Source organism: Cydia fagiglandana, chromosome 25, assembly GCF_963556715.1.
Source record: "Cydia fagiglandana chromosome 25, ilCydFagi1.1, whole genome shotgun sequence".
NCBI lineage: Eukaryota > Metazoa > Arthropoda > Insecta > Lepidoptera > Tortricidae > Cydia > Cydia fagiglandana.
In genome coordinates, this window is record NC_085956.1 from 8,997,069 (window position 1) to 9,018,964 (window position 21,896).

The window sequence follows — 21,896 nt, forward strand, 5'->3', positions numbered from 1 at the left end:
ATCAGATCAGCTCGATGACACCATTGCATTGTCACCTGACTTAAGTGCATGTATGCAAAATTTTAGCTCATTCGGAAACCGGGAAGTGGATCAAATTTAACTTGCAAGATTTGATTACAGACAACGGTCAGGTGAAAGTAAATAAAAGCTTGTAATAAAAAAAAAGCTTGTCATATAATAGGATACAGTTTACATCTTATTGCGTAATTAATGTGGGTTGACACATTATTGCTAAACACCATTATAATTTATGTAATGACGCGTTAGTGCAATGGAAACAGATCGTCCCATTACAGTGAATCGGCGCGGCGGCTCGTTTGCCGATTCCTCATAAACGTTGCACTTGCTCGCTCGCGATTATAAAATATTTAGTCGATTGTTACATTTTTATACGATTACTAACTGATTGCACTACAAGGAGGTTATGATGTACAAATCGTATCTTAAGGTGACATTCCATTTCCAACCGCAGCTGCACTACTGTTCATTTTACTATGGAAATTGACAGTAGCAGAGACGCGTCTAGTACCAGTAGTGCAGCTGCTGTTAGAAATGGAATGTTACCCTTATTGTAAAACTGGCTTCTGACCGCGACTTCGCCTGCGTAGATTTACCCTTCCATAATAAAATCCACCCCCCTTTTGATCTGATTATCTAAATGGGTCCAGTGGTTCAATCGTGAAAAAGTTATACAGGTTGGCCCGTTTAGATCGGTCAGTTTGGGAAAATCTGAAACTATAAGACACACGACGATTTCTCCTTAGGGGTCATCCATTAATTACGTCACACGAATTTCAAGGTTTTTTGACCCCTCCCCCACCCTTGTCACACTTGGTCACATTTGGCAAACCCCTCCCCCCCTGGTGTGACGTCACATTTTTTCAACGAAATCGGCAAATCTAATTAAGTATTATTATTTTTTTGTCAAAATATTAGTAAATTTATAACCCAAAACTGATTATGAAAAAAAAATTAAAGTAATAAAAACGATTATCGTTTAAAAAACTTGTTTTTGAACTGTACAGTAAATAAAATTATTAAAATAGAATTTTGGTTACTGATGAAGTTAAAGTGACGTTACAAAGTTTGTGACTCCCCTCTCCCCCTTGTCACAACATGTCACATTTTCTTGACCCCCTCCCCCCCCTAGACGTGTGATGTAATTAATGGATGACCCCTTAGGAACCATGTCATCGATTTTAGTAACAAGGAAACCTGCATTCATACATTTAAGAAAATGTATACACGCATAATTGTTATTGCTGTCTGTGTGTGTTTGTTTATTTATGATTATGTTCCACTAACACTTAGTCTTTAATCTTAATTGTTACTAACAATTTTGGGCCATCGTTGTCTTTAAATAAATAAAATTCAATTTAATTCAATTCAATAATAACTAAGTAAATTCAAATATCAATCTGATGTCAGTGTACGTTCAAAGCTAGCCTTACGGCTCGATTCGGAAAATGAATTAGATTTCTACTAGACTTCAACAAGTTACGATATGGATAATTTAAAGATATTTGTAAGATATATATGTCAAATTTGACGTTTCCGCGATTCTGGAGGTCCTCTTGAACGATTTTGACAAGTTATGACTTAGATATCCGAGTCACATCTAGTCGATATCTAAAGTAGATCTAGTTGATCTCTAAATCGTCTCTAGATCTTGTGATTATCTTGAAATCTGAATAGGCCTGCTATTATTCTACTAGCGACCCGCCCCGGTTTCGCAAGGGTTAAAAATTATACGCCTTTACCTTCCTGAAGAATCACTCTATTAATAAGTGGAAACCGCATGAAAATCCGTTCAGTAGTTTCGACTTTATCGCGAACATACAAACACACGAACAACAAACAGAATAGACGCGGCGGGGGACTTTGGGCACGATTCGGATTTTGAAATAGACATCTATTAGACATCACCAAGATACGATAACGATATGTTTAAGATCTAACCTGTCATATTTGACATTTGCGCGATTCTGAGAATACTCAACGATTTCCACAGGATATGACTAAGAGATCCAATTCACATCTAATAGATATCTTACTCTAACATAAAAGTGACATTGGTTGCCCGAATTGCGCTACAAAAGAGAACTAGTTGATATCTAAACTATAACGTATCTAGAATGGATCTAGTACCTGTCGTCTCTTGTGAATATCTTGAAGTTTGAATACGGCACTTTGTTTTATAACGCGTAGTGATTATCTATGATAATCAACCAACCCCTATTGGCGCCAAAGCCTACAAAAACCATCGACAATTTCCAATTTTTTTCCGAAACAAAAATGACACGACTCAGCGTCCGAAATTTCAAAAATTATACGCCGACGGACTATAATTTTGAACTATAATTCGTCCGTCGGTCTGAGTTTTTGTTTGTTTGCGTGTAATTACGGATCTTTCCGGTTTTTTATGTTGGTATGTTGTTTTTTTAAGTTGGTATGCTGGAGGTGACATCATTGGGGATGCATTTTTATTGCAAGATTGGATCCATTGCGATCGTTGACTTTTTCGGTTTTCCATGCATGTTTATCTCTTTATTTTATAATTTTTGGTCGAATAAATTAAGTAAGTAGGTAAATACACTTTATTGTACCACAAAAGTAAAATTCAATAACAATGTATATAAAGGTAGCTAGAGGCGGTCTTATCGCTGTAAGCGATCTCTTTCAGACAACGTTAGGGCTGCAGGATATGAAGAACAGAAACCTTTTAAAACAGGTAGTGCACGAATAAATAAGGTGGGTGATTAATTAAAAAATATATTTGTATCTTAATCACAATAGCGCGATATCGAATATGCAGTATGCCCTTAAACGGGAATTCCACTATTAAATACATAAATAAATATTATACGGCATTTTACAGTCACTTTTTAGGGTTCCGTACCCAAAGGGACCCTTTTACTCAGACTCCGCTCTCCGTCCGTCCGTCCGTCTGTCACCAGGCTGTATCTCACGAACCGTGATAGCTAGACAGTTGAAATTTTCACAGATGATGTATTTCTGTTACCGCTATAACAACAAATACTAAAAACAGAATAAAATAAAGATTTAAGTGGGGCTCCCGTACAACAAACGTGATTTTTGACCAAAGTTAAGCAACGTCGGGCGGGGTCAGTACTTGGGTGGATGACCGTTTTTTTTTTTGGCGTTTTTTGCATTATGGTACGGAATCCTTCGTGCGCGAGTCCGACTCGCACTTACCAGGTTTTTTGATATATGTACTTTGTATAAATCCCGAAATTTAGAAAAAAGGAGCCGGACAAAAAAGGGGGTTTTCGACAAAAATCTAAATGTCTTTTAAATTCATTATACTCTATACATATACTCCGTTTCTATAGTTTTATTTCAAACGAAATCTACTTTAAAATGTTCAGTAACTACTACAAATGAACATACCTATAGATTCCTTAGAATACCCACCCTACCTTACATTAAATATACCGGGTGTGGCCTGTAACATGAGCAGAAAATTAAACTGTAGGCTGTACTCCTCATACTGACGATAATTTGTTCAGCAACTTTTAAAAATAGCTTGTGGTTTGATTTTTAATACACTTTAAAGTTTATTCTAAGACGCAATGTATTGCGAATTTTGTTATGTTTAAGGCGTGACAAGCAACGTCAATCACAATGATATGGCGTGGCGATGGCGTCCATTGAAGGTAATATTTTTCTTGTATGAAAAATACGGAGTCTAAATACTTCATAATTTTTAAAAGTGGTTGAACAAAAGTGTCACCGTTTGAGGAGTACAATCTATGTTTTAATTATTTGCTCATGTTAAAGGCCACACCCGGTATGTAACCGAAATATATGTTTTCCTAAATATCCGTTTGAAGACAAAACACTAACATAAAATTATCGTATTGTATACAATTATTAAATGAATATAATTGTGTGACCGTTATAAATGGACACTGGTTGTGGATAATTTCGAATAGAATTTGGTTATTTGAAAATGGAACGTTTTAAGGGCTGTGATTGGTTACATGGTTGTCTTATGTGTTCCTTAATTATGGATGTTTTATATGTATATACCTATTTACATATACATATGTAACTAACAATAAGTATATAGTATATAGTCATTTGGTAGTAGTAGTAGTAAACACTTTATTGCACAAAACAAGTACATAACACAGAGAGAATACAATAAATGTGTACAAAGGCGAACTTATCCCGTTAAGGGATCTCTTCCAGCTATTTTTAACCTTTAACTAACTTTTCATTTACTGCGTGTTTAAATTTCAAGAAAAACGAGAAAATGTGTTCCTACTTTCCCCATTTTCATCTTAGCTATTTGCACGTGGATTCGTCCTTCCCACGCAGAAAAAATTGGAAATTCCTAAGATGTAACTAATAGAAATAATAATAGGTTAACATTGTGTGGGTTACTACGTGTTTGCTTTCCGTCATCGATATTGTATGTAACGTCGTCTAGTACCCACAACAACAACACAGCGTCACTTGTACCATCCTAACCCGGGGTTAACCCGTTAAACCTTGAAACCAGTGTAAAATATGGCATATTTCGCGAAACTCTGCGTAGGGGGCGCTACTATCACAATCCATCACAATCTGCGGGTCTACCGCGAAACAAGGAAATCGAAATTTCGTTATCGAACCTCTAAGCGCCACTTGCACTATACCACTAACCCGGGGTTAACCGGTTAAACCTGAAGTTACCATGGTTACCAGTACAGACACTAGGTTAACCCCGGGTTAGTGGGATTGTACAAGTAGCCCTAAAAGTGATAACGTTATGGCTCCTCTACACGATGGGCCAACGCCGGCCACTCCAAGGGACGCATTTATGCGTTAGAGCAGTGGTGGGCAAAGTACGGCCCGCGGGCCAGCTGCGGCCCGCGAATGGATTTCATCCGGCCCGCCGCCGGTCGTATGAAATAATTAGTATATGGGCTATATGGCATTGGCCCACGATTATCGCAAATCAAAATAAATTTTGGCTACAATTCTGGCCCTCCACTTAAATTTCCTAAACTTTCTGGCCCCCCATGAAGAAAGTTTGCTCACCACTGCGTTAGAGGGAGCAAGTGATATTGCTGTCTCATTCTACCGCATGGTGTCGTCCCTTGGAATAGCCGGCGTTGGCCCATCGTGTAGAGGAGCCATTAAAAGCGTGTTTATAGTTGTTCAAATGTTTAAAATAAGGTTATTACCTTATTACAAGTTATTTCACATTCCATGTCATACGTGAAGTGTCGGTCCATCTGTCGAGTGCGGTTTGTGCGCAGTGACATCTTGTGGTGGTACAATCGTGCGCAAAATTGTTAATCTCTTGGGACCGACTAACGTTATTTTATTTTATTTACCAAGTGGGTCTCAGCTTTAGGTGGGCCGAAAATCCTTCCTGTTTGAATCAAAATGCGATTAGATTTATATAATAATGAACTTTTATTGAAAGCTAATTTTAAAAGCTACTACATCAGTAATGGCACAAAATGAAGCGAGCGCTGACAGCGCGTCAAAGACAAACTTATCCTAAAATGTTGCAAACAACAAATATTAACACTAAAGCTAAGTATATATATGTACAATATTTTATAAGCTATGTTCAGACTTGTCCTGAACACTTCCATATGTTCTCTACAATTCGTATTTCTCAACCGATTCTCGTGAAATTTTGTTAAGTTCGACAGTTATGTACAACTTTCCTTTGGGTGTCAATTACGGTAGCCTTGCTGTTACTGCGTTACTACCTGCTGTCGCGATTATAAATGTCCAATACTTCATTAATTTTAATAGGTCGATAAAATCACCTGATGTACAGTGAGGTATCGGAGCGGCCAAGGTGTTCACAATATCTGAACATGCACTCTAACGCCTTGACAATAGAGGCGTGCTCAGATATTTGTGAGCACCTTGGCCGCTCCGATATATCTGATGGCGACTGTACTTACTTACCTATTTACTTACTGCTGTGGCGCAATGACCCGAAGTGGATCTTGGGTTCCGAGACCAAAGACCTCCGCCATGCTACTCTGTCCAGTCGACGGCGCAGAGTTCGCTAAGGTCTTTCTGCACTTTGTCTCTCCAGCGGTACCTAGGGCGTCCAGACGGCCTTTGTCCACTTGGTACTCCAGAGTACGCCCTCCTGTCTGCTCGATGTATTTAGGTATGTATTTGTATTAAATTTCTTCACGACTACCTATATCAAATATTCATACCTCCTAAGCACTTATGTGCGCAACTGTACTCGCGCGGCATGTGACAGATGCATACAGAGCGACTAATTATTGGCAGACTATAATTACTACAAACTACTCTAAAAGGGCGTAAACGCCATCATACATTGCACTTACGACATATTGAGAATCACAATGTGTTGTAACTTTAAAAATGTCTTAAAAATTATTAAGGTTTTACACCATTACGAGGTTTTGACAGTTACACGACTTTCTGCCGTATTCGAACTTCAAGATATTCACAAGAGACGACACGTACTAGATCCATTCTAGATAGGTTATAGTTTAGATATCAACTAGTTCTCTTTTGCAGCGCAATTCGGGCAACCAATGTCACTTTTACGTTAGATAGAGTAAGATATCTATTAGATGTGTATTGGATCTCTAAGTCATATCCTGTGGAAATCGTTCAAGAGTATCTCCAGAATCGCGCAAACGTCAAATTTGACAGGTTAGGTCTTAAACATATCGTTATCGTATCTTGGTGATGTCTAAAAAATATCTAATAGATGTCTATTTCAAAATCCGAATCGGGTCCTTTGTAGCTTTGAAAATGTCTTAAATGCTATTAAACATGCTCACATTGCTCACAGTTACAAGGTTTATATACCTACTTAAAAATTCACAGTCGGTTTTTGTTAATAATAAAATATTAGGTACATTAAGGTACATACCTACAGTTGAGTTTACAATAGTATTTTATGCAACAGGTACATGTAAGGGTCCTTAAAATTCAAGGGCCTAAGTTACAACAAAATGAAACGTAGTTGAGTTTTGCAAAGACAGGACCTAGAATTTCCTAAATGTACCGAAAATTATACCTAGCTAGGTAAAATATCCATTGTGTAGTTTTTTAGACGATTCCCGCAAACATCTTTGTCCACATTTTTTACCGCGAAACATTTTACCTAACATTAAAACTATATTTCAATCCACCCTCGCCTCGGTACAAATGAAAAATCCTCCAAAACAATACAAGTAACGAATCTCGAAAAACAATGGCTGAACAATAGAGTCGAGTGCGACACGAAAAAAACAGCTTAAAACAATATCAACTTGTATCTAAAATCAACTCTAACTTGAAGACATAAGATTCAAATTACATTGAGCGAGAGATGTTACTTACGTTCTTTGCTTTCGAACGTTAATATTTGAAATTCGAACGCATTTGAGCGCAGTTTTCTTCTTAAAATCAACACATCAAAAAAAGCGCGGCAAGCTGTTTTTAACTTTAATTATAAGCAGTTACAGTTCAAATTTGAGTGTTTTTGAGTTTGGAGATAGTGTGTTTTGGTTTTGTATATGTTAAGAGCTTTCCAGAACCTCCGAGGGTATTAAGAGGGCTTCAGCTCACTGGCGTAGTTTCCGATCAAGGCGAGATTAGAACTGCATTAATTTTAACCGTCATTAATATGCACTTTTGTTGAAATTAAGCGTTTATACGGTTCCTGTTTCTCTTTTCGTAAAATTTTTCATTGCAAAATCGACCAGTCCGATCGAAACATGTTTGGTAAATGTATTTATTAAAAGTTCTACATACATGACAAAAAACATACAACTAAGGCTTACAAATAAAAATTAAAACTATAAATTTAAGATTTGGTAAATTGGAAATTGTATTTGGTAAGGCCCACTTGCACCATCCCACTAACCTGAAGTTAAGCGGATAAACCGCTAACTTAGTGTCAAATTGTATAAGTAACCATGGCAACTCCAGTCTAAACCGGTTAACCCCGGGTTAGTGGAATGGTGGAAGAGGGCCTAAAAGCAGTCAAATCTAGGTCCTAAAGTAGAGGACTCGAAAGACTAGTTCTAATTCTAACTAACATCAAACTAACGTATTTTCTCATAATCGTATTTGTCATGTTACTTCAGTCAACCTCAGTCACAGAATAAATAATAGTACTAGGTACAGAAGACTCACTCTCTAACAAAACGCGTCTGTTACGATCAGCAAGCCTATTATGGATCGCTTTATCCACATTTATCCACGTGATAAAACAATTGTCACTTTTTAAATCTGCGGGATAGAAACAGATGGACACCGTTTTATCACGCTGTCACGTAGACAAATACGACCATCATATCCGTATAGGACAGATATATGGGGCCCATTTCTCAAAAGCTTGTAACTTGTAATACAAGTGGAAGTCCCTTTCTAACATATGCTGTCAAAACGTGACATCCGCTTGTATTACAAGTTACAAGCTTTTGAGAAACGGGCCCATGGCCGCTAGGTGGTGACACCGCCACGCCACGATAAATTCAGAATGAACTAAGTAGATAACTTACTACCTAAAGGTTGTCTGGAAGAGATCGCTTTTTAGCGATAAGACCGCCTGTTGTTTAACCTCTTCTTCCTGTATTATTTGTATTGTTTTCTGTAATGAGGTGTGCAATAAAGAGTATTTGTATTGTATTGTATTGTATTGTTGTATACTTTAATAACCTTCTGAATTAAATATTTTATTTATTAATAAAATAAAACATATATACTATTACAACTTGCGTACCATCACCATCACATATTGTAGCGGCCAAAATGCTCAAAAATATCTAAATATCTGAACATGCACTGTAACTTCTTGATAATAGCGGCTTTATTTAGATATTTGTGAACACTTTGGTCGCTCCGATATATCTGATGGCGCCTGTATATATATATTATTGTAAATAAATAAAATAAAATAAATAAATATCAGGGGACATCTTACACAGATCAACCTAGCCCCAAACTAAGCAAAGCTTGTACTTACTATGAGTGCTAGGCGACGATTAATAAACGTATACAGGATGTGTCTGACCATGGGGCTTTAAATCCGGGGCTCGATTCTACTCGCTAAACTGAGCTACTTTTATTATGGCACCAACCCCGAAATCCCGAAAATTTATTTCACTTTTTCATAAATTTTGGCTGATCAGATGTCGACGTTTTCTATGGAAAAGCCAAAAAAAATTCCCCGATTTTAGGGTTGGTCCCATAGTAAAAGTAGCTCAGTTTAGCGAGTAAAATCAAGCCCTGGATTTAAAGCCCCATGGTCAGACACAGACTGTATAGATAAATTATATTTATTAACTTATATTGACACACAAATAACACGAAAAATGCCTAAAAAGTCAAATAACCCAAAACCGCTCCCAACCTACGTTTTTCCCTCTCCCAACAACCCTCAGTCACACCCCACTTAGTTATATACTATACGTAAACATATACCTCCCTCGGCGGTTGCCATGGCAACCCACCCCCGTGTCACCGCACCAGTGTATCTAGGACCGTATCTAACCCCTATTGGGATGGGAATTGGGGTTAAAATTGGGGGTTTTATGTGGTTTCGGTGAAGGAGGGTTACGTGGTTAAATTAATTGTGTTTTCTGTTAAAATTTAATATTTTTAGCGTGTGACAGTTGTCATGCTGTTAGGGTAAATGATAGATTATTTACTTAAAGGGATGGTATAACATAGATTGAAGTGGATTTACATAAAACTAGCTTTTACCCGCGACTTCTTCTGCGAAGAATGATTACGTTCAGTGATCGTATTCGTTTAATCATTAATTATCCTCTTTGCTTCGTCTTCTAGATTAGAAATAAACACAATGTAGATAATTCAACATTTGCTAAAACTATTATGTCTAATGTATTATAATTAATTGGGTTAATACTTTGGTAAGCATTCAATGTTTACAGACAATTTGTTTTGGTTAAAATATTAAATATTTTTTTGTTAATTTTTTTTATTTATTTTTCTTCTTAGGCTAGGTCATTTATAACATGAATATAAAAGTAATTAATTAATTATTTGTATAATTTTTTTGTTTATTATTAACTTGGTTTATTTATTTTATACATTGTGTTTATTTCTAATCTAGAAGACGAAGCAAAGAGGATAATTAATGATTAAACGAACTTACCATAAATGAAGTTCTATCATAACTATCCGAGTTGCTTCGTCGAATAGATTAGAATCCCGCCCTCCCTTTTATACTTGATATATACTTGACTTAAAATAACACTTTCACTGCGTGGGCTATCAAATCCGCTGCAGACTATTCTTGGTCTGACTCTATACGAATTCCGTTAACACCACTCTGCTGCACCAAAAATGCTGGAAAATGTACGATCATTGATTATGATAATTGATAAAAACTATTTTATGCTCTTTCCCGGCTCTCGAACTATCTCCATGTCAAATTTCATCTTAATCGGTTCAGCGGTTTAAGCGTAAAAAGGTATCTCACAGATTTATAATAATAAGTATAGCTACTAAAGCTCCTCCCAATTCTTAATAAATAGCTTCTTCTTCTTCTTATAGCTTAGAATAAATTTAAATGTGAAAATATTAGTCTTGGGTGAGACTTGAACTCACGGCCTCCAGAGGTCTGATCGTTGTCCACAGATAACGAAGCGCCGGAAGCTCCGGCCTGGCCCCGGCTCGTTCTAGCATGAGTCATCCTTAAACCGAACTTAACGGAATTCAATAGTTAATAACACCGTGTACACAAACTTTTAGGTTAAAATCGCTCTTCTTCCTCGCGTTATCCCGGCATTTTGCCACAGCTCACATAGGAGCCTGGGGTCCGCTTGACAACTAACCCCATGATTTGACGTAGGCACTAGTTTTTACGAAAGCGACTGCCATCTGACCTTCCAACCCAGAGGGCAAACTAGGCCTTATTGGGATTAGTCCGGTTTCCTCACGATGTTTTCCTTCACCGAAAAGCGACTAGTAAATTGATATTTCGTACATAAGTTCCGAAAAACTCATTGGTACAAGCCGGGATTTGAATCCGCGACCTCCGGATTGCAAGTCGCACGCTCTTACCGCTAGGCCACCAGCGCTTCACTTTAGGTTAAAATCACTACACTGACAAATACTTAACTAAACTTAACATTACGCTAAGTGACATGACATAAATGTACGTTGTGGACATTATCGTTCCAAGTTGACAAGCCTTAAAAGCTTTTGCGCCGTCGGGAGGAAGTGCTTTTATACATGACGACACGACTACGTCACGTGATTTTCTTAAACGGAACAGTACTTACTTAATGACCAGTCTGGCCTAGTGGGTAGTGACCCTGCCTGTGAAGCCGATGGTCCTGGGTTCGAATCCCAGTAAGGGCATTTATTTGTGTGATGACACAGATATTATTTTGTTCCTGAGTCATGGTTGTTTTCTATGTATTTAAGTACATATTTATATATTATATATATCGTTGTCTGAGTACTCACAACACAAGCCTTCTTGAGCTTACTGTGGGACTTAGTCAATCTGTGTAAGAATGTCCTATAATATTTATTTATTTATTTATTTAATGGCTATTAAGGGGCCCAATGATAAACAGTCCGCCGGACGGTATCGGCCTGTCAGTTAGAACAAAATTTTGACAGGCCGATACCATCCGGCGGATTGTCTGTAAAGTCGGTTTACGGACGATAGTTTTGCGTGATAACGTCATAAGAAAACATTACCATTACATTACATAACGTTACCATGGAGATCCGTCCACAAAGTTACCATGGAGATCTGTCCACAACGTGACACTTTTTCGTGCATGCTACCGGTTTTCATCGATTTATAAGACGTTATCACCTCAAAATGTAATGTAATCCGGCACGAAGGACCAATGTTCAGCGGTGAAGTGGATAGTGCTGGTTCAGTTGAGGCGAAGACAAGTAAAACCGTCTTGTATAGTTACAATATTTGTATTCAATATAAAAGCACAAGTTACATATTTACGTACATAGTAATGTGAAGTATTAATTATTCTCGTTCCCATGGTAATATAATTCAAGGATAGAACAATACAATATTCATGTTTCGTTTGATACTATCCATAAAGGAATGCCACTTGTCTATGCCACAGGAGTTTTATGATTATGATTATGATTTATCAATCGTAAGGTATAAACGTCATCAAGAAACACGAACGCCTAAAAATAATGTGAACGCGGAAGCACATTTTAGACACGATTTTACTTGAAATGTTTCTGTTTCTGTACTTTTACTACTGCTATTATTTATATTGCGGCGAAAGTGGGTACTTATACTAGTGAAATTCCGACTGAACATCTAGCGACCTTCACCAAGGAGGAGTTTTGGCCGAAGAGTGTCAAGTTCCGGCGGTTCCGCGGCCGGCTCCCTGACACTGCGGGGTTGCGAACTGCGTCGCAGCCATAATTTGTGTTTTTAGTTTTAAGATATATTTTGTAATAATATGTATGCCAGTTTTAAGGTATTTATCTATGGGCCAATAGTTGCCTGAAAATAAATGTTTTCATTTCATTTCAAATATCGTAAACAATAAATATTTTAGCCCAAAAAATCTTTTCAACGTGTATTCATCTTTAACCCTAGTTATAAATATTGGCAATATGCCAGGTGAATATAATTTAAATAAGCCCAGCGCGCCCACATATATATGATGGCCCTATAAATAATATACAGTAACTATGTATCAGAATGATAGCGCCTGTCGTCCGTTGGCTCGTTGGGTGGACGACATCAGGAAAATTGCGGGTCACTGCTGGATGAGATTAGCTCAGGACCGGGACCAGTAGCGTACTAGAAGAGAGGCCTATGCTCAGCATAGGGCGATAAAGGGCTGATATGATGATGAGAATGATAGGCAAAGAAAGAGGCCCATTAATGTTTAGGTCATACTGAGCAGCTTTATAGGATGGCTCACGTTAGACCGAGCCGTGTCCGGCCCGGAGCTACCGGTATACCGGTTTCTATGGAAAGCATCACGTGATCGCCTGTCATGTCATAGAAAAGTAAGCTCCGGAAGCTCCGGCCCGGACACGGCCCGGTCTAACGTGTCTCCTTTACTATGGGACCAACCCCGAAAACACGGAAAAAAAATTAGATGTTACATTTGCTGGTCTTAATTACTCTTATGTTGAAATTTCTTATAGGAGACTCACACGCGTATTCGGGAAACGAGATAATAACAAGATCTAGAAACGATATAGAGATCAACTAGATTTACATTAGATATCGACTAGATGTGACTTGGATATCTAAGTCATAACTTGTCGAAATCGTTCAAGAGGACCTCCAGAATCGCGGAAACGTCAAATTTGACATATCTATCTTGTCGAAATCGTTCAAGAGGACCTTCAGAATCGCAGAAACGTCAAATTTGACATATCTATCTTACAAAAATCTTTAAATTATCCATATCGTAACTTGCTGAGGTCTAGTAGAGATCTAATACATTTTCAGAATTGAGCCGTCAATGTTTTTTCCGCGTATTCGGGGTTAGTCCCATAGTAAAAGTTGCTCATTATGACCTAAACATTAATGGGTCTCTTTCTTTGCCTTTCTTTCTGATACATACTGTATATTATTATTGAAGCAATTGTGCTACCATTGGAATCTTACATTAGTAAATAAATACACTCAATTCACATGAAATAACCAAGTATTTTCTACCAAAATTCGTTGCCGTCGGTGACACGAGTCCGTAATGAGGGTTGGGGTCATAAGTACATAAGTGGAAAGGTCACAATGTCAAGCGATCAATGAATACAGACAGAATGGCGACTATTTCATTAGAGTGAGACCAGGTAAGTTAGCAGCGATTTTGATGGGTCAAACTCTAACGTCTTTCCTGTAGTCATAAGCACATAAGTGGAAAGATCACAGTGTCAAGCGATCAATGAATACAGACAGACTGGTTACTATTGATTATTATGTTATAATACGGTATACCGTATACTATAGATATAGTAACTATACACACACATGGTATACACGGTGGCTAAAAAATGGGTTTCTAATGTTTCTATTGTTTCCCAAATAGTTTTAAGTCATAATGTATTGTTTGTCCGAATTTTCGTTAGTCATAATTGGTTTTCCTCAGAAACGCGTAACTTTTCAGGATTGCCATAAAACAAACCTAACCTAACCTATCTATGGAAATAACCTTACGAAAATCCTGAAAAGTTAACGGTTTCAGTTTTATGACTAACGATAATATGACAAACAATACATTATGACTTAAAACTTTATGGGAAACAAAGGGACCCCCTAAAAAATAACTAATACATTCCCGTTGCCAGGGAGGTTTTGGGATCATACTGAGCAATTTTTACTATGGGACCAACCCCAAATTCTCGTTTTTAGTTTGACTCTGACAGCATAGAGGGGCTACCGCGAAAACCGAAAATCGCAAATTGCGGGGATCTTTCTCTATTACTCCAATGAAGGCGTAATTAGACTGACAGAGAAAAATGCCCGCAATTTGCGAACTTCAATTTTCGCGGTTATAGCCCTGTCTGCGCAAGTGTTACTTAGACACACTTCTATGAAATTATGACTTTTATAATAGCCCATGTTCTACATAGATATTTATAATTATATGTAATATAAACATAATGTTCTGGTTAAGCTACAAACAAACATACACACATAATTACAACCGCAACCGTGTAGGGCAGCGTGTAGGGCAATTACAGCGGTTAGGGCATGATTCTTAACATGCAGATATTCTTCATCGATAACTGCGAAAGGTACGATAACTAAATGACTAGAGATGCACCGAATATCCGGTTACTATCCGGTATCCGGCCTAACCGGCCATTATTTTACTATCCGGCCGGATACCGCATAGTGTCCACAAGCGTTTTTCTCCAACAACAAACAACATATACAGTGTGGAAAGATAAGTCGGGCCCTGGAGGGAAACTACCTTAAATCCTTAAGCTGGCTCATTTTACTTAAATGAGACATTCCTTTATTTTTAAAAAGAAACAAAACTGCATTCAAAGATTTTCTAAAACTCGCTTGCCTCGCCCGGGACTCGAACCGACTAAAAGTTCCAAAAAATAAAAACGCGCAATGTTATTGTACTAGTCGATACAGTTAATGTTAATGACAACATTTCTCCAAGAAACATTAGGTCTTACACTCGTCTGTCGTACAAAATATCCATAAAATATAATATTTAGTACTCAAGATTTTTTTAGACAAGCAAAATTGAAGAAAAAAAGAAAAATTCTTTGAATGCAGTTTTGTTTCTTTTTAAAAATAAAGGAATGTCTCCTTTAAGTAAAATGAGCCAGCTTAAGGATTTAAGGTAGTTTCCCTCCAGGGCCCGACTTATCTTTCCACCCTGTATACAGTAGTAGGTATTCTAAATTAGTTAGGTATTAGTTTATTGGGCCTAATAGAAAAAAATGCTCTTAGATAAAAAAAAGCCAAGAAAAGGGTTAACTCGATCAATCATCCAAATAACCCCACATTGCAAAATATCAATGTATTTTCCATACGTCAGCAACAATATTTCACACCCCATAAAATCTCACAAACCTGCATTACATACAAAATAACGCCTTTTAAAAACACATTTACGACTGCCCTGTCAACTGTTATAAATAAAATTAATGTTATCAACTTTTTGTCACTTAGACAACTTAACCAGTATCAATTGACCCCACCTTCCCCTTTTCTGTATCAAAAACTTGTATTAAACTCGATTTCACTATGAAACGCCAAAGCTCATTATAAAATGGCCGCGTTCTATAGCATAATGTGATTTAGTTCTGAACTTAAAAAGCTACCGTCGTCTCTTTCATCCCCGTAATAAACTTAAAGCCAAAGCGAGATAGACTAAAGAGGGTCGTATTGCATATCATTATGAAACAGTTTAGTACCAGTTGGCAGAATGTATCCGTCTTTTTTCTTTATACGCTTAAGCAGGAAGTGGGAAAGAGACGGTTATGTGAAATATGGATTATGTACTGAGGAAATATTTATGGGTTTGGTTAGGAATTTATAATGATTTTGTACTAATAAGAACGGGTTAAGTTGATTTATTAATTCGCTGATTGAAAGTAAACTATGGTGTGTTTAAGTCTTTAAACATGGCGTATAATTACTTTTATTAAATAATGTCACTATTTTACAATATCAACTAGTTTAGAATATTGACGGACTAATTATTGAAAATTGTGACAAAACAGATATAAAACTATAATTAAGTTAAAATAATTACTAAGGTGAATAATTAAAAAAATAGTCTTGAGCAAATATACTTACTTACTTAATAAACTTTTCGTTATTATTAAGTACCTACATATCCCTTTATTTCTTTTTCATCTTAAGTTAGGTTGTTTATAACATGAATATAAAAGTAAAATACAGAAGCACATAAAAAACAATAAAAAATACATATAAACACATTATAAAAAAACCTAACCTAAGTACATATTATTATTATTTTCTTTTATTTACTCCGTTAGTATTTATAGTACGGATGTCTACCGCCTTCAATTCTCCCTCAAAAAGGATAACTGGAAGAGATCCGTTACCTAAAGGGATAAGTTCGCCTTTGTACATTACGTATGTTATTTTCCCTGTTTTGTTTTGATTTTTGTACAATAAAGTGTTTTATACTAATAAATATAAATGAGAAAGCATCGTACCGTGAAATTAAATTATAGGAAACTGTAAATTCATGAAAAATGTACTTAAATGGGTCAAAATAAAATTGAGTAAATGTGGGTCTTTTCTGTAAACATCAGTTAGTCAATAAAATAATTGTAGTTACCGAATATTTCTGTCAAATATTATTTAAAAAACCAGGCAAGTGCGAGTCGGACTCGCGCACGAAGGGTTCCGTATCATCATGCAAAAAAAAAACAAAAAAAAAGCGGTGACCCATCCAAGTACTGATCACTCCCGACGTTGCTTAACTTGGGTCAAAAATCACGTTTGTTGTATGGGAGCCCCATTAAAATCTTTATTTTATTCTGTTTTTAGTATTTGTTGTTATAGCGGCAACAGAAATACATCATCTGTAAAAATTTCAACTGTCTAGCTATCACGGTTCGTGAGATACAGCCTGGTGACAGACGGACGGACGGACGGACGGACGGACAGCGAAGTCTTAGTAATAGGGTCCCGTTTTACCCTTTGGGTACGGAACCCTAAAAAAGTTATTACTTTCAAGCATTTATAGTTTAATAACTCAATTTGGAAATTAGAATAAAGGCCTGTTGTTGGTAAAACGTTGGTCAGTTTGAGGAGTACAGCCTTTAGTTTAATTTATTGCTCCTGTTACAGGAAGCACCCTGTATATAAGTACTGTAGATACTTTTATTTTACTGTATGACGCTCGTGTCATTGATTTCTCGCTTGACATTGTGACCTTTCCACTTATGTGCTTATAGCCCCAACCCTCGCTAGATGTCGTGTCAATGTGGATGTTGAGGTACACATATATGTGTAATCATATACATAGATAAATAAATATTATAGGACAATCTTACACAGATTGACCAACTCCCACAGTAACATACATACAAAAACACACATACACATACACATTTGTATACATAGAATACAAACAAGACCGAAACCTGCAACGCCTGTCCTACAAAGTGCAAGATGGGAGTATGCTCTTTTCTTGAAGAATTGAAGGTTTTACTGTATGACGCGCGTTGTGTCATTGATTTCTCGCTTGACTTGTGACCTTTCTACTTATGTGCTTGTAGCCCCAACCCACGCTAGATGTCGTGTCAATGTCCCCATATATGTGTAATCATATACATAAATAAATAAATATTATATGACAATCTTACACAGATTGACCAAGTCCCACAGTAACATACATACAAAAACACACATACACATACACATTTGTATACATAGAATACAAACAAGACCGAAACCTGCAACGCCAGTCCTACAAGTGCAAGATGAGAGTATGCTCTTTTCTTGAAGAATTGAAGGTTTACTGTATGACGCGCGTTGTGTCATTGATTTCTCGCTTGACATTGTGACCTTTCCACTTATGTGCTTGTAGTGTGCCTATATCCCCAACCCTCGCTAGATGTCGTGTCAATGTGGATGTATTATACATATACATTATGTGTAATGATATAATACGAACGAGCAGATGAATTACCTGACGGTAAGCCATTACCGTCGCCCATGGATACTTGCAATTCCAGAGGAGTTGCAGTTGGAGTACACTCTTTTTTGAAGATTTGAAGGTTTGCAGTGACGTATGTCGCGTTTGCGTTGTGTCTTTTTGTATGGGATTTTGAACAACGCGCCAAGCGGGACGTTTCGGAAATTCAAAATCCCATACAAAATGACACAACGCAAACACAAAACAGACAGGTACAGAAATCAATCTACATACAAAGCGCGCTCGAGCAACGCACACATAGACACTGCTCACGGACACGATATCTCGGACCAGTTGGGACCACTGCGAGCGCGAGTGCCATCCGCTTGAGACACGCGTCTGTGAAATTTTTTGTGCAATAATGGAGAAACCTAACAAAAAGTTATTATAACTGTACAGTGGACGGTTGTTTAAATTCAACATTAAACGGTGAATTGTCGTTTTTTAAGCTACCAGTTGTTTCAGAGAGAATGCGAATGCGAATTTATTACATTGTACATGAGAATGCGAATTTATTACACTTTAAAATATAATAATCGTGCATTTCGCCAATCTCGAAATCATCGTAAGATATTTTCTGTGGCAAATTGGTAATATAACAATGACATTAAAATTAAAATACCTATTTGAGTAATTAATGTTATTATTAATTTATATTTCCATACTTCCCGTTTCATCCTCAACAATAAATGAAACAACTAGATACGAGATACGATACGATAGATGCGAGTGCCACTACCACGATAGTTTTTTGTGCATAAGTCATAGTTCGCAACAATCGCAACCCTAGAGCGACCGCCGAGCGTAGGTATGAAAAGTAAAGTACATACATGTGATTGACTTCTGTACTTATCTGTTTTGTGACGCAAACGAGTACATCACGGCACGCTATCAAATGAAATGTATACTAGGCAGCAATACTTGTATTACGTTTTCAATATCGAATCCAGCCAAAAAAACAGAGTTCAAAAGATAAACCATACATTATACAAAATATTTATACTTATGCCATTTGGGGTTGAGACCCTTGGCCCGTGGGGTCCTAAACTCCTAATATTCTACAACTTTTTAAAGAGCTATCAAGAAGGCTAATCGACATCACTGGTGACCGACGAGCTGGCAGCTTTCGCGAACAACGTATAACGCTACGTCTTACGTAGGCGAACAACGCGCGAACGCGGCGCGGCGCGGCGCGGCGAAATCAATCCTTTGATGCCCATAGAAGTGTCCTACGTAAGCGATCTCGTTGCGAACGCGGTGCGGCGCGATTTGCACGCGAATGTCAGGCGGCGCGGCGCGGCGCGGCGCGGCGGCGGCCGCTTTCGCCGCGCCGCGCCGCGCCGCGTTCGCGCGTTGTTCGCCTACGTAAGACGTAGCGTTAGCATCGCAATACAGCGGGGAAATGCTGCCAGCGTCCTCGGCACCATGCCAAAGGGGCCCAATTTCTTAGATATATTTTTATTTAATTTAGTATTAGTTTTTAGTTTTAATTTAGTTTCATTTTATAGATAAGTTAATTTATTTTTCATTTTAATGTATCTGCCCTATAACTCGATTAAATGAAGCTATATTTGATTAAAAAAATACAAAAGAAACAATAATTTTTCCCTCCAAAAACTACAAAAGCGCCTAACAAGGTTTCCACTAGTTTGAACCATCAAATTGTCTTAAATTCCCGCTATAAAAGAGGCAATTTGCCTGTGAAATTGCGCGAAAAGAGGGTAGTAGGCGAATCAATGAGCATTGTGAGTGTGCGGTGGCTCGTAAGGGTAAGGAGGGTTAAGTTTTATACATTTGTAGCAAAATTTATTTTATTATAAATATAAAAAGATCTATCTTCTTACCAAGCGGACCCCAGGCTCCCATGAGCCGTGGCAGAATGCCGGGATAACGCGAGGAAAGAAGATATAGTCGCACCAATAAAAGTGCAGCGGATTTGATAGCCCACGCAGTGGAAGTGTTATTTATACGTCATAATTTCATAGAAGTTTGACGTTTAAAATGACACTTGCACTGCGTGGGCTATCAAAATCGCTGCAGACTTTATACGGTCTAACTTTAGCCTCGTGCCGCCCAATGTACATTAGGATGTACACTCAGTTTCGATGGAATGTCAACCTTAATTAAAAAGAAAGTAGGTAGCATTTCATTTGTCTCCTAAAATTTTCGAACACATGAAAATGAACCCAATTGAAAATACAACAAGATTCTAATTTCCTTGGCTATAATTTTGTATGGTGGGCGGCACGAGGTTAGATAATACTCTCTTCGCTTACCGCGATAGTTACTCATGAAATAAAACTGTTGAAACGGATTATATCACGTATATCTGACGACCGGCCTGGCCTAGTGGGTAGTGACCCTGCCTATGAAGCCGATGGTCCCGGGTTCGAATCCTGGTAAGGGCATTTATTTGTATGATGATACAGATATTTGTTCCCGAGTCATGGGTGTTTTCTATGTATTTAAGTATTTATATATTATATATATCGTTGTCTCAGTGCCCACAACACAAGCTTTCCTGAGCTTACCGTGGGGCTCAGTCAATTTGTGTAAAGATGTCCTGTAATATTTATATTGGATACATACTACATCCCGACGTTTCGAACCCTTTACAGCGTTCGTGGTTACGGGTGTCAGTCCACTTGGTAACTAATAATCCCAGAATTGGGGTAGGCATTAGGGGTAACTAGTTTTTACGAAAGCGATTGTCATCTGACCTTCCAACCCAGATGGTAAACTAGGCCCTATTGGGAAGTCCGGTTTCTCACGATGTTTTCCTTCAACGAAAAGCTACTGGTAAATATCAGATTATATTTCCTGCATAAGTTCCGAAAAACTTATTGGTTCAAGCCGGGGTTTGAAGTTTGAACCCGCGACCTTCGGATTGAAAGTCGCACGCTCTTACCGCTAGGCTACCAGCGCTCCCCAATCATCGATATTAATATACCTACCTATTGTTATGCTAAGTACGTCATAAAGATGAATATAATAATGTAGGTACCGTAAAATGGGGTGAGTTGGGTGAAATTTGACTTTCAAACCTCGATAACATTATATTTTTACATGTGAAAACTGAATGGTGTATATAATAAGTGGTACGGACGTAAATTTGTATTTTAGTTTGTATTTTATTTTGGGTAGTTCCATTTCATAACTTTGACGATAAAGAAGAAAACCCACCTCACCCCGTAGTGCCTCGTATTTGGGGTGAGAGGGTTTTTCATACAAAGGTGATTATGGAAGATTGTTGGATCGATTTTGTTTTATTATGCGTATTACTATAGCCCCATTCTAAATTGGAATTCATTATTTTTGTAGCAGTAGCCTTAAAATCCCTTCTCACCCCCTCTCAACCTTCTCTCCCCATTCATAACCCAACTCTCCCCGCGAAACCTACTCACCCCGTTTTACGGTACCGCGCCATCACAAATTAAATTGTCGAATAGCTTTACGTGTTGGCCTCGTCTCCGACGCTGCCCAAATGTCCCGTGGAAGGGAAATAAACATAATAATATTTTGGGATAACAATCGATTAGATACATAACAATAATTATGTTAAACATTGACATAAGGATATGGTTAAGAAGAAACCGAATATTAAATGAAGGTTCCGTAGTTTTGACCGAACGAAGCGAGATCCCTCCGTTTGGCCAAAAATAGTCAAATGTTTCAAATGTAATGGGGCCCACTGATTACCAGTCCGCCGCCGGACGATATCGGCCGGTCAGTTGTTCGGAGCTGTCAAATTTTTGT

The 21,896-nt window shown here is 37.7% G+C and overlaps 1 long non-coding RNA gene across 1 annotated transcript in view; it reads left to right on the plus strand.

The window, feature by feature from the left end:
• The first annotated feature begins 20,477 nt into the window (after positions 1 to 20,477).
• LOC134676979 (uncharacterized) overlaps positions 20,478 to 21,896 on the plus strand; it is a 29,087-nt gene continuing 27,668 nt past the window's right edge. The window contains exon 1 of the long non-coding RNA XR_010099980.1: positions 20,478 to 20,640. This is a non-coding gene — a long non-coding RNA (uncharacterized LOC134676979). The remainder of the gene's footprint in view (positions 20,641 to 21,896) is intronic.